The following is a 13,360-nucleotide window of genomic DNA, read 5'->3' on the forward strand; positions in this document are numbered from 1 at the left end:
TAGGGATAAAATCAATGATTTATGGATAATATAGGTACGGATCAAACTGATTTGAGTCTCCACTTCCCAAGTACTCTTGGCGAGAAGTAGAAAACGGTGTCGGAGATGTGGGAATTCGTCTTCTATTCTGTACGTCATCATTAGAAAAATATTGCTCACTTCGAAGATGGTCACGAGCATGGTTATATTGTAATGGAAACTGGCGCGAACCTGATGGGGAACGTCCAATATTTTGAAAACGAAAGTCACGGGACGAAGCTGATTGATCAGATCGAGCCTGAATAGCGTATTGGTGGTCCATCTGGTGTGCATATTAAGGAGCAGGCTGAGGTGCATAATGAGGAGCAGGCTGAGGAGTATATTGAGGAGCAGGCTGAGGCGCATAATGAGGAGCAGGCTGAGGCGCATATTGAGGAGTAGGCTGAGGTGCATACACTGTAAATTCAAATAAATATGCACCTATTTGTTTTTAGATAGATGCCTATTTGTTTTAAAATAAATAGGACATATTGGATTGGCCAGATAGATTTATTTTTAAATACGTAGCTATCAAAAAATAAATAGATACATATTTATTTTTAAATACGTAACTATCAAAAAATAAATAGATACATATTTATTTTTAAATACGTAGCTATCAAAAAATAAATAGATACATATTTATTTTTAAATACGTAGCTATCAAAAAATAAATAGATTCATATTTATTTTTAAATACGTAGCTATCAAAAAATAAATATGTACCTATTTATTTTTAAATACGTAGCTATCAAAAAATAAATGGATACAACTTCGACTTCGCAGAAGCAGACTTCGCAGCAGCTTCAGGCTTCCCACCCGAGCCAGACTTCTCAGTAGCGGAACGCTTCGGAGAAATTTCTTCAGAATTCTTTTCACTTCGCTTTATGGCTCGGGCGTCACAATAATTCTTTTCAGTATCTGCTCGAGGCTCGAAGAAGGAACTCGATTCTTTCAAATTGCTTCCGTTCATCTTGACATCACCTGAAGTGGCAGCGCTACTGTTTTTTTGGCTTGAGCTTTTTTTTTCTTGCGCTGTTTTTCTTCGTCAGAATTCTCTTCACCCACGCTGCTTTCCTTGTCTTGTCGTCGACGCTTGCGAGTAGGCACCGGGCTCTTAGAAGGCTTAGACTTTTTTCCGGGACTTCGGCTATTAGTGTTGGAGCGGACTCGAGATCTTTGCAAACGCAAAACGAAGACTTTGGTGAATAAAATGAAAACAAATAAGTACTTTCTATAATATCTTGAAAAGCATCGTCATCGACGTTCCAATTTCTTATCGAGCTTCCTTCAACTAAACGCGGAAGTTCCTGTCCAATTTCTTGATAACCAAGCTCGATTAATTCATTTTGCTGCTCTTCATCTAAATCAGACCCGAGAATACGCTTTTCATAACTATAAAGCAATCATGATAAATAACACAAAAAATAAGAAACTCTAACTATTTTTTGCAATGAATTCTGCATCGGGCAAGAAGGCGGGTTCGTTCTTCAGAGTTTTCCAACGAGGCTTTCCCTTCAGCATCATTAGAAGAGCCTTTGCGTTCACGGGGAGGGAGCCTTTGGAGGACTTCGATGAACTCGTCAACGAGTCCTGGTGTTGAACCGCGATGTAAAGAAGAAGACGGAGTTGAACCAGCGACCTATGGATTCCTTGCATTTTACATCGTATCATTACAGTCCACCGCTCTACCAACTGAGCTATCGAAGGTTGTTTTCTTTCAGTCGACCATCGCCATATACTCCATTAACATGCACCAAAAAATCATGTTTTAAATCATCGAAATCACTGAGTTGAAGGAATCAGCACATGGCACTAAATTCCACCAAATTTAACGACAAATTTACATTGTAGTAGCAGTGTTGGTGACATGCATTGGAAGGTTCCATGGTGTAATGGTTATCACATCAGACTTTGACTCTGATAATCTGAGTTCGATTCTCAGTGGGACCTTTTTAAATCCAATTTCTATCAATCGTGTTTATTTTTATGCACGACATTTGGATTGTAATAATAATAGAATAATTTTCGAATCAATAATGAAAAATATTAGGGCTCATTGGTCTAGTAGTATGATACTTGCTTCGGGTGTAAGTGATCCCGGGTTCAATTCCCGGATGGGCCCCAATTGTTTTACTTTTGGCACCGATCCCTGCCATTAGACACATCATGTGTTCTAAGGTTCAGTCACCAGTCCCAAATGTTTTTTCCTAAAGAAATACCACAGCTTAATTTGGTATAGGGAATAGAAATCGTAAGATAGGGATTCATTGATTCCACTCCTTAGACCAATTTTTTGGGCGGGAACCTCGGATGTTCTCTTTGATTTGTACTTTGGCTTACAACCAGGAGCAATTGTATTATATAAATTCGTTCGCCTTCTAGCGGTGTTGACTTACACTCTATTAGCTATTCAAAGCCACAAAACCATTGTCAAGGCCCTCTTGCCCCATAAGCCTCCGACCTTTTTAAGCTCTAGTACCGTTAAGATGTCAATTTCAGGAGATGGTGGTAACGATTTGCAAGGCTCGCAACGCCCACCAGACGACACCGAGATAGATTTAGGCCTCAATCAGGAGGAGTTTCCAGAGAAGAAAAATAGTGATTCCCCAAAGAAAAGGAAGAGATCGGAATCCCCTTCAAGTGGCAGCAGTACATCTGAGTCGTCGTCTTCAAGCTCTTCCGACGAGTCTCATAGCTCAGCAACCAAGAAGAAGAAATCGGCTAAGAAGAAGAAGAAGACGAAGAAGACGGATGCAGAGAAGCCGCCCACTGTTATTTCTTGTAAGGTACTCCGTCATCAAGCTAAGTTAGCCAAAACAGTTATGGCAAGAGGCCTACAGCTAGCAAAAGTTAAACTTCTTCGGAACAAGTATGATTTATCAGTTAGCTCTAAATATGCGTTGAACTGTCCGGCTCTGGATGATACCTTTTTCCGACGGCTGACATCTTTGAAGAACTCTTCAGCATCTAAACTTAACATAGACCAACGTGAAAAAGTACTCCTAGCTCTACAGTTCAAAATCTTAGATATTGGTAGACCCTTGCTATATCTCGGTACCCGCCTGACGGATCCCGACTGTAAAGAAGCGCTGGAGACGGCCCTGCAGCTGTGGGGAGTGGATTTCAACGACATCACGAAATCAAGACGCCGAAACATCATCCGTCTGACAGATCCGAAAATGGAATCCCTCCTGGAAGACCAGGACAATTTTGATTTATCGGAATCAAATCAACTATTTGGACGCTACTTCTTAAAGGCCATGGTGAGATCGGCAGATGACGAAGCTAAGTTGAACGCGGTGAACAGAAGCAGCGGATCATCCACCAGCCGCCATAGACGCGAGTCGAGAGGACGGCATGATCACAGGAAAGATCTTCACCCCTACCGCAGCGACAAAGGTTACTGCAACAAAAATCCTGGTTTTCCACAACAAAACAAGTATGTCTCTTCTTCTCTTAAAATTATTTCACCAGTCGATAGAACGCCCACCCCAGTAGGGGGAAGGCTGGGTTCGTTTGCTTCAGCATGGCATCGTTTCTCAAAGGACACGTGGGTGTTAAATATTGTCTCTTACTGCCTTCAAATTGATTTTATGTCTACACCTACGCAAAGGTCCCCCCTCCCAATAAAGTGACAGGCGATTTGCAACTAGAGATTATAGAATCCGAAATCAGCGCGCTATTGGAGAAACGGGCGATTGAAGAGACACAAGAAATAGGGTTTATAAGTAGCATTTTTACAATTCCCAAAAAGTCAGGAGGTTTTCGTCCCGTGATTAACCTTAAAGCGCTTAATAACTTTGTAGTGTATAATCATTTTAAAAATGGAAGGCTTGCAGACAGTGAAAAGCATTATACAACCGAAAGATTGGCTAGCAAAAATCGACCTCACAGATGCGTATTTAACAGTGCCGATCCACCAGTCCCACCGCCGCTTTTTGCAATTCACATGGAAGGAGAAGATCTATCAGTTCACTTGTCTTCCATTTGGGTTATCTTCTGCACCGAGAACATTTACCAAACTTTTAAAACCCTTAGTTGCCTTTTTGAGGAAGAAAGGAATTAGGTTGGTGATTTATCTTGATGACATCCTCATCATGAATTCGGATCGGGACGATTTAACCAGAGATGTCGAGATAGTCAAATCAACGCTAGAGGAGGCAGGGTTTATTATAAACGTTCAAAAATCGGAAACCGAGCCCACCCAAAGCATAGAATTTTTGGGGTTGATAGTAGACACTGTCCACTCGACTCTGGCTCTGACCTCGGGAAAAAAAGAGGCAGTTTTGCAAGCATGTAAAAGCCTTCTGTCCAGCCGAGAGGTGGCTCTCTGGGATCTGGCCTCGTTATTGGGTAACTTCAATTGAGCCACAGCGGCGGTCCCGTTTGCTCAAGCTAATCTTCGGAATATCCAGAATTTGTACATTTACCATTCAAAGATGGCAGAAGGAAATTTAGGGGTAAAAACAACTCTAACAGAAGATGCCAGGACAGACCTGAACTGGTGGGTTCGACATTTAGAGCAAGGAACTGGGAAATCTTTCTTAACCGCAGACCCGGATTTAGTGCTTTGTTCGGACGCATCCATGACTGGCTGGGGAGCGACTGACAACTTTTGTAGCACAGGGGGGAAATGGCCCAAGCCAGATACCGGGCGCCATATCAATGAACTTGAATTATTGGCAGCTTTCTTGGCATTACAATATTTTGCAAGCGCGTCGCGGAATTTCTCCATCAGAAATAATATTGATAACACAACAGCAGTAGCTCACATCAATAAAAGCGGGGGCACAAGATCGCCTCACCTCTTAGAAATAGCGCTAAAAATCGCAAAATGGAGCGAAGTGAGAAGCATAAATCTAGAGGCAAAATATCTACCCGGCGTTCTTAATATCGTGACAGATATGGAATCCAGGAGATCGTTTCAGGACAGGGGGACTGGCAGCTAAATCGTCTGATTTTTCAAAAGATCTGGGAGCGCTGGCACCCGAAAATAGATCTATTTGCGTTGCAGTGGAACGCCCAGTTGCCGGAGTTTGTCTGCTGGCACCCCGATCCAGCGGCATGGATGATAGATGCCTTCTCTCTCAATTGGAAGTACATCTAGGGATATGCATTCCCTCCATTCAACCTGATAGGGCACTGCATCTGGAAGATGCGCCAAGATCAGGCCTAGTTGACGCTAGTTTGCCCGTATTGGCCCAGCCAACCCTGGTTCCCGTTGCTTCTAGAGACGATAGTCGATGTACCGAGGATCCTGCCGTACCGCGAAGATCTGCTGTTGGATGCGAACGGGGAAGCCCACCCACTATTGACAACCAACGCTCTGTGCCTGATCGCATGGAGATTATCAGGAGTCGCTTCAGAAGCGAGGGAATTCAGGACCAGGCTATCGACCTTATACTGGCCAGCAACCAACCAGCCACACACACTGGCTACGAAACCACCTGGAACCAGTGGACAGATTGGTGCAATAGGAACGGTCACCATCCCATGCATGGCTCTCTAATTAACGTAATTACCTTTTTGTCAGATTCTTTTCAGAACGGGAAAGCATACAGTACCATAAACGTCTATCGGTCCATGCTATCGGGCACTCTACCGCAGGTGAACGGGCATGATTTAGGAAAACATCCGACCGTTCTTAAACTTATGAAGGGAATCTTTAATTCCAACCCACCCAAGCCAAAGTACTCGGGTACATGGGATGTGGATCTAGTAATAAAATTCTTTAAATCCGCCCCGCCCAACAAGGAATTGTCGCTGATCCAGCTATCACGTAAGACAGCTATGATTTTGGCCTTGGTGACCAGGTTTCGAGTCTCAGAACTGGCAGCGATCGACTCGGCGTCGCTAGTTTTTCCAGATAGTGGTCTTCAGTTCAGTCTATCTAAGCTTAGGAAGTCGCAAAGAGCCAGACCTCTTCTCTCTCGTACTATAACCCGTCTAGAAGACTCCAAGATATGCCCGGTTTCAACGACGGAAGATTATTGGAAAGCGAAACTCGCTTTACGTAAGCCAGGCGAGAGCGGAAATCTGCTTTTGGGCTCGGTCAAACCGCACAGTCAAGTGAAAGGGTCGACGATTAGCCATTGGATCAAAAAGACTTTGGATTTGGCGGGAGTAGACACGTCGATCTACTCGGCTCATTCCACCCGAGGAGCCTCCGCTTCGAAAGCGGCTAAGAAGGGCGTTCCAACAGACTCAATTTTGAAAACGGCAAGTTGCGCATCTGAATCAACCTTCGTTAGATACTATAGGAGAGATCCCAGAGCAGGATGTGGGGACAACAATCCTATCCGAAAATTAATGTGGGTAACTTATATACATTTGGATCGGCTTAAGTGCTTTGAAATCACCGCTAGAAAGCGAACGAATTTATGTAATACAATTAATACATTGTTCAAGGCAGCGCGAAGCGCTGCCGATGGACAATTGGGATTGTATGAAATAAATAAAGGAAGCCTTATAGCGGTATCCTACCCACCCATCCTCATTCCCAATGATAACCGCTTTTTCCTTTTTTACTTTATTTATCATCAACCAAGAGGTCGTGGCCGCGGAAGGAACTACAAGCAAGACAATCGCGAGCAGAACAAACATTAAGACGACCAAAATGTTATAAGTTTATTCTCTTGTTGTAAAAAGGTCTGAGGCTTATGGGGCCAGAGGGCCTTGACAATGGTTTTGTGGCTTTGAATAGCTAATAGAGTGTAGGTCAACAACGCTATAAGGCTTCCTTTATTTATTTCATGCAATCCCAATTGTCCATCGGCAGCGCGAAGCGCTGCCTCGTTCGATTTATTAATTGCAAATGGATTGCTAATTCTTTGTTTTTAACTTTTCGCGCGCGCATTTCGAAATAGCCAAATTAACCGTTTGCGAGTGATCGTAGCAGGACTCGAACCTGCAATCTTCGGATCCGAAGTCCGACGCCTTATCCATTAGGCCACACGACCATTAACGTCGCCCCTAAGTGCACAATCATCGATTCCTTGCTATGCTACAACAGTTTGAGCAAAATTGACGTTGGCAGCGATGGGATTCGAACCCATGCCCCCGAAGAGACTGGTGCCTTAAACCAGCGCCTTGGACCGCTCGGCTACGCTACCACGTTTGCAATGTTAAAATACATCTAAATAATACAATAAAAGGTTTACCATCTCAGCTGAAATATTGTAGGGGCTCATCCGGGATTTGAACCCGGGGCCTCTTACACCCATAGCAAGAATCATACCACTAGACCGATGAGCCCCACAACTTTTATAGCACCGTTTGTTACCGGCTACAATTACTAGCCATTAATTGTATCCCATTCCTGAGCTATACATTTCATATTTACACGGTGATGTTGTCAACTTTCCGTTGTAGATATGCATGAACCTAAAAGGACCCCAAAACAGAAGCAGCACAGAAAACCCAGTACCATCTAAAAACAAATGATGTTGATTATTCAATACAACGCAAGAAGGCTAACGAAAGCAGAGCCATTAACTAACTGGTTACCCGTCTCAACGTTAAATTGGTATTGTTAGGATTAGGTGCGTCTGCTATGTTTAGCAGACATCTGGTCTTCAACTAGATGACCTTCTTGCACCGACGAGAGATTTGTCTAATTATTTTTGGGCGGTGGCATGAGCAGTGTAAATGTTGTGTTGTGTGGAAGAAGCCCCAAGGGAGGGGGATGGAAGTACCATCATTGTGTACGTTTTTTTACTAGAGCTAAGCTAGTGCCGGCTGTGTAGGAAGAGATCTGTATTGTATGTGTAGTGGTAGGGCCCAGGTATGGGAGTAACTATGCTCACCAGGAGAGTCGAACTCAGGTCTCTGGTGCCCCCGATCACCAAGCGACGCCTTATCCGACTCAGCATGCCCGCCCCCCGTCTCAACGTTAAAGGCTTTCATAAGCTTTTGGCGTCTTCTTGAATTCCTGACGACAATCACTGCCACCTGGTGGGTGTGTAAAATACTCTGTCGCTCTGACTCTGTCACGCGCCACCCTTACTACCAATTTGAAATATCTAACAGCTTTGACACGTTTGGGGTTTTTTGCTTTTTGACTATTAATTTTAGTACTTAGTCATTATAGGTTTGGTATACTATCTTATTAATTGGATTGTTACGTACGTTTAGGATATACAAATAAATATTTCATAACAATAATTGATTTGAAAGAAACCAACTGATTTTATTATCGTGTCAACATCTATCACAAAATATTTTGAAATGAGCGAGCCATCGGTTGCAGGACGTACGGCATTTGACTATCTTCTTTTTGGGGTTGTTGGTCAGCTTGCACATCAACAAGAGATTCCATGGTAGGCTGGATCTGTACCTGTGCAACTTGAGCCATCGGTTGCCGGACATTCGGCATCTTATGCAGGGCCTTCGTTCTGGGACTGTTCGTTAGCTTGCTGATCAAAATGAGATATCACCATCTTCTGGATAAAATAAACCAATTAGAAAACAACAACTTCCAGTAATAAGCTATGCTATGTTATTCTAAGAAATACCTTGGGTGTTCCTGGCTCAATGTACTCGACCAATAAATCAAAAGATGTGGAAGCAGTATTAGTAGCAAGAGACTGTGGTGGAAGAGAAGGAGCGACTGTGGGAAGTTGGTGAGTGGGAATGACTACGACTGGCTTAGAAACACCGTGTTCATTGATAGCTACACCATACAGGTCCACAAGCTGTAGCAATTTACTCCTGTGTTGGGATAGAATGTTTGGACAAGAACAAATTAAATAAAACTGGTCGTTCAGATGAGAAGACTGATCCAACACATACCTCTCAATAGTAAGTAATTTTCTCACACGAGACCTTTTCAGAGGAGGCTGGTTGACAGTTAGAGGGACATTTGCCAATATCTGTAGTGTGGAAGCAGGTAGATTGGTATAAGTCACATCTTGCAAAGCTCTTTTCCTTACTTTTGGTTGTTCAACGCCAACTTCTGTATAGAAAATTACCCAATTATTTTATAATACATACATATTAACATTATACTAGAATAACCAATATGATACTTAGGATTTGAGCCTTCATTTAATCTCCAGCACTTGAAAAGATGAAACTTACCCAAAATATTGCACCCTTTGACAATGTTAGAATCGTCAAAGTGGTGATTGCACAGCCTCGATGTTTTTTGAAATTTTACGTTTGGCATTAGGTCCTGCCAGTTGCCATGCATTCAAACTATTGTTTGGCAATCCAAATAATGTATGATTCTCTCTATTCTCGGCGTTTCCTGATTAGTGAATATCTATTAATGCAATTGGGAACTATACAATTTCGTAACGATGGCTTAGCCATGCTAATCTTTCACCATTTGTTGTATTAAGTTGAAACTATCGCCGCTAGTGGCGGGACCATCTCGTCAGGAATTCGAGGGGCGGAATAGAGTTTGAAGGAGGCATGTCCGTAGAGGACCCATCAAGACGACGCCGTCTCCGAGAGAATCTTCCGCCATAAGAGTCGGATAACCATAGTTAATGGCTCTGACGAAAGCAAATTTGGTTCAATTTAAATACCACCTTCACCCCTAGTCGCACTTATCTCTGAAACCTATTGGAAGGACCACTTTTCAGTTAAATTCAAAAATTACCACGTAGCGCACAAAAACCGGGCGGACAGCCCAAGTGGCGGAATCACCATTCTAATACACGAGTCACTTCAGTTCAACCAGCTACCAACACCCGAGTTTAAAACCCTAAAAAAAATTTGTGTATCCATAGCCATAAGAAAAAACAACAAAAATACTCTAATGGACATATTTTCAGTTTATGTACCCAACGGAAGCAAACCTTGAAGAAAAAGAAGAACTCAGTCATCTAATCCAGGGCAGGAGTGAAAATTTAATCATAGGGGGTGACATCAACGCCCACCATGACAGTAATTCAAATCAAAGAGGACGTGCTACCACCCACCTACTAGAAGAAGACAACGACTTAAAATTAGTCACCCCAACACATTTAGGCACAAAACGAAATCCAAAAAAAACCAGAAGAAAAGAATAATTAGCAAGGCCAAAAAGAATCAATGGATAAATTCATTAACAACCTTAGTCCAAGAAGCAATGCAAATAAAACCTGGGCCTTTGCCAAGGCCAGGATAAATAGCACAAGAGCCCCAGATCTCAATTGCTCACCTATTTAAAATCCTGATTCAAACCAAATCGTAACTAGCCAAAGAAAAAGCAAGTATATTCTCCATCCGATACGACCACAAAAAAAGACATCCCAGACGACCCCAGACTAAAGCTCAACATAAGCAGAGGAATAAAATCCAGCGAACCTAATGCCCTTAATTCCCAAATAACAAGCAACGAATTGGAGCAAGCAACAAGACAACTCAAAAGCAACTCAATGGGAAAATACCTCATCCACAACAAAATGATAACTAGCCTCAGACTCACTACGTATCATCCGACTGGAAAACGGCCACCATCATCCCCATCCATAAGCCTGACAAGCCAGCAGAAAAACCAGAGTCATACTGGCCCATCTCAATCACATCTTGCTTCGGAAAAATATTGGAGAAAATCATCAATCAATGACTATGGATGTTTGAAACAAAAGGGCTGAGACTGAAGACGCAATGCGGTTTTAGGAAAGGAAGAATCACGATGGAAAACCTAACAGGCCTCGAACACTACATTTGGGACGGATTCAACAAAACGAAGCCGCTCAACACCTACGCCATCTTCCAAGACATCGCTAAAGCCTTCAAAACCACTTGGATCCAAGGCCTCCTCTACAAGCTAAGCACCAAAGGCGTGAATGGTAACATCACTGGCTGGCTAAACAACTTCCTCCGCAACCAAACGTACAACGTCAGAATAGGCAACACCCTATCGGACGATCGCCCACTCAAAGTTGGAGTCCCCCAAGGATCACCACTAAGCCCCTTCTTATTTTCAGTAATGATAGACGACTTCCCCACACTAAAATCCCCAGGAGAAACCTTCATGTTCACAGACGACATAGAAAGTAACATCCACTCCAGCGACGGCCACCAACTGGAAGAACTTCTAACCCCCCGTCTAGACGTGGTCAGCAAATGGAGCAAAAAGTAGAGAATTAAATTTTCCCTAGAAAAATCGACCTTTATTAACTTCAGTAGACAGAGAAGACCCCAAATTGAACCCTTAATATTCCTAAACGGCAAAATAATTCCGCAAGCAAACGGAGTAAAACACCTAGGAATCTATTTTGAAAAAGGGTTACGTTAGATAAAGGAAACGGAGGTAGCCATCAGTAAAGCAATAAACATTCAGAATCTCTTCAAAGGGCTCTCCAGGACAAAACATGGACCATCAATAGACCCACTCTGCATTCTCTACAAAGCTCTAGTCAGAAGCAGACTAGAATACAGACTTACGATTTACGGATCATCTAGCGAAGGAAGAAAGGATAAACTCGAGGCGGTCTAAAATAACATTCTCCGGATCATCCAAGGAGCCCCTAAATCTACCACAGTCAAAGAAATGCAGTTTGAACTTGACATCCTCCCCTTAGAAAATAGAAGAACCTGGCTGGCCGCACGATACATCTTTAGAATTGAAAATAACAAGACCACCCTCTACACACCAGATGCTGGGAGTTAAGAAAAAGACCCAAGACTTGGAAAGACCTCAACGTCCCTTCACTTAAACTAGCAATGGGGCACTCCATCCTAGCTGACATAACATTATTTCAAAATGAACCAGGTCACTATCTCCACCAACAAGAGAGACTCTCCTAGAAAGAACCCCCAATCGCAATCAAATACTTCCCACTCTAAAAGAATGGGAATGAGCAACCCGACAGGAGCCCAAACTCTATTCAACGAGATCAAACGCGCCCAATTCGAGACAACCACCATCGCCTACACCGACGGATCTCCTAATAAATCCACAGAAAAAAACTACCTTTGCAGTAACAATCCCAAGCCTGGAAATCGAGGAAGTGACAACCCTTACAAGAAACTCTTCCGTCTTCACAGCTGAAGCCAAAGCCATCAACAGAGCAATGGAACTAATCTACCATCTAGACGATCAAGTGGCAGAGCTCACCACTCTAGACAACTGTAAGTCATCAGGCATCAAAGTCAACTTATATTGGATACCGAGCCATGTTGGAATCCCAGGCAATGAAGTGGCAGATCGATTAGCCTCAGAAGAAAGCAATCATCTATTTCCAACTAGGAGCAACCAGAACCAACTGTCATCAGCAGAGCAAGCAGCTTTATTAAAAGAATATCTACCTATCTGGTGACAAATCTCCAGATCTCCTCCCCAGTGCCCCATAACGAAAAAAAAAACAGCCGTTGTCTCTTCAGATTATTCTAGCTGTTAACGTAGAGCAGTCGTAGTATCGGAGTTCTTTACCCGACAGTTATTTTTGAAAAGTTCGACTGCAACATGGGGAAAAGGTGTAGGGACTTTGAAGATTCTAGTCCAAGTGACTCTACATCTTCGTCGTTTTCGGTATAGTCACTTTGGTGTGTGCGTTCAGGGAAAGCTTCAGCAGCCTCGGTAGCTCTGCCCACGCAACCACGAAAGGTTAGCCCGAACCCAAGAAGCAGCAGATAAGGAGAATTGGATGCTCAAGCAGAGGGTGAGGCAGGTGGAATCGAAGTACCGGCAGTTGCTGCAGCAGCAGCAGACGCAGTGGGTTAGGAAAGACCGAATCCAGAGGGGCAGGCACTGATGCAACTAGCCTCCTTCCTCAAAGCTCAACACGCCCCTAGGAGTAATAATAAAAAATGGCTCAAGCCTTCCATCAAGCAAAGCAGGCTCATAGTGAAAAGATTGCGAAGGTGAAGTGAGCAACAAAAGTGTTGGGCAACTGAACTCCAAATAGAGTTTGGACGTGGAAGACAGGCTAGATTTTAAAGTCACGACAATCGATTTCGAGGAGCACTTGAAGTTGCAAAAGTTATTACGCCCGTCAACCGGGAAAGGAGTCAATGACGTGAAGAAGACTCTATACAAAGTCCATCAATCCATGCTACCGATGTGTTCAGTGCTTGTGTTTTTGGAATCCAAAGAGTGGGAAGGAGATGGTAGTGCGGGTAGCCTCGTCCAAAATAACCCCGTTCTCCCCTATGCAATAGATTTTATATATTCCTATTCTTAATCTCTCCCTCAGTAGCTTTAAGCAATATTTCGGGAAGGATTAGACATTTTTTTTTAGCTTGGGGGCTTATTTCCGCCAACCCTTGGATACTTAAAGTGGTCGAGCTGGCTGGAACTTGAGTTTGAGTCACCTCTTGCAATGTTTCGGTTTCCGACAAACACACGAATGAGCGAAGAACAGTTAAGCATTAGGCGTGAGGAATTCAGATCGTTGGTTTAGAA

At 43.2% G+C, this 13,360-nt stretch overlaps 4 non-coding genes across 4 annotated transcripts; 2 read left to right on the forward strand and 2 right to left on the reverse strand.

Moving 5' to 3' along the window:
- Positions 1–1,899: 1,899 nt before the first annotated feature.
- Trnaq-uug lies at positions 1,900–1,971 on the forward strand. Its single transcript has one exon. It is a non-coding gene; the product is annotated as a tRNA-Gln (tRNA).
- A 100-nt stretch (positions 1,972–2,071) lies between these two features.
- Positions 2,072–2,143, forward strand: Trnap-cgg. Its single transcript has one exon. It is a non-coding gene; the product is annotated as a tRNA-Pro (tRNA).
- A 4,764-nt stretch (positions 2,144–6,907) lies between these two features.
- On the reverse strand, positions 6,908–6,980 carry Trnar-ucg. The gene has a single exon. It is a non-coding gene; the product is annotated as a tRNA-Arg (tRNA).
- A 71-nt stretch (positions 6,981–7,051) lies between these two features.
- On the reverse strand, positions 7,052–7,133 carry Trnal-aag. The gene has a single exon. It is a non-coding gene; the product is annotated as a tRNA-Leu (tRNA).
- Positions 7,134–13,360: the final 6,227 nt, after the last annotated feature.

The sequence above is a fragment of the Daphnia pulicaria genome, chromosome 4, assembly GCF_021234035.1.
Source record: "Daphnia pulicaria isolate SC F1-1A chromosome 4, SC_F0-13Bv2, whole genome shotgun sequence".
In the NCBI taxonomy this organism is placed as follows: domain Eukaryota; kingdom Metazoa; phylum Arthropoda; class Branchiopoda; order Diplostraca; family Daphniidae; genus Daphnia; species Daphnia pulicaria.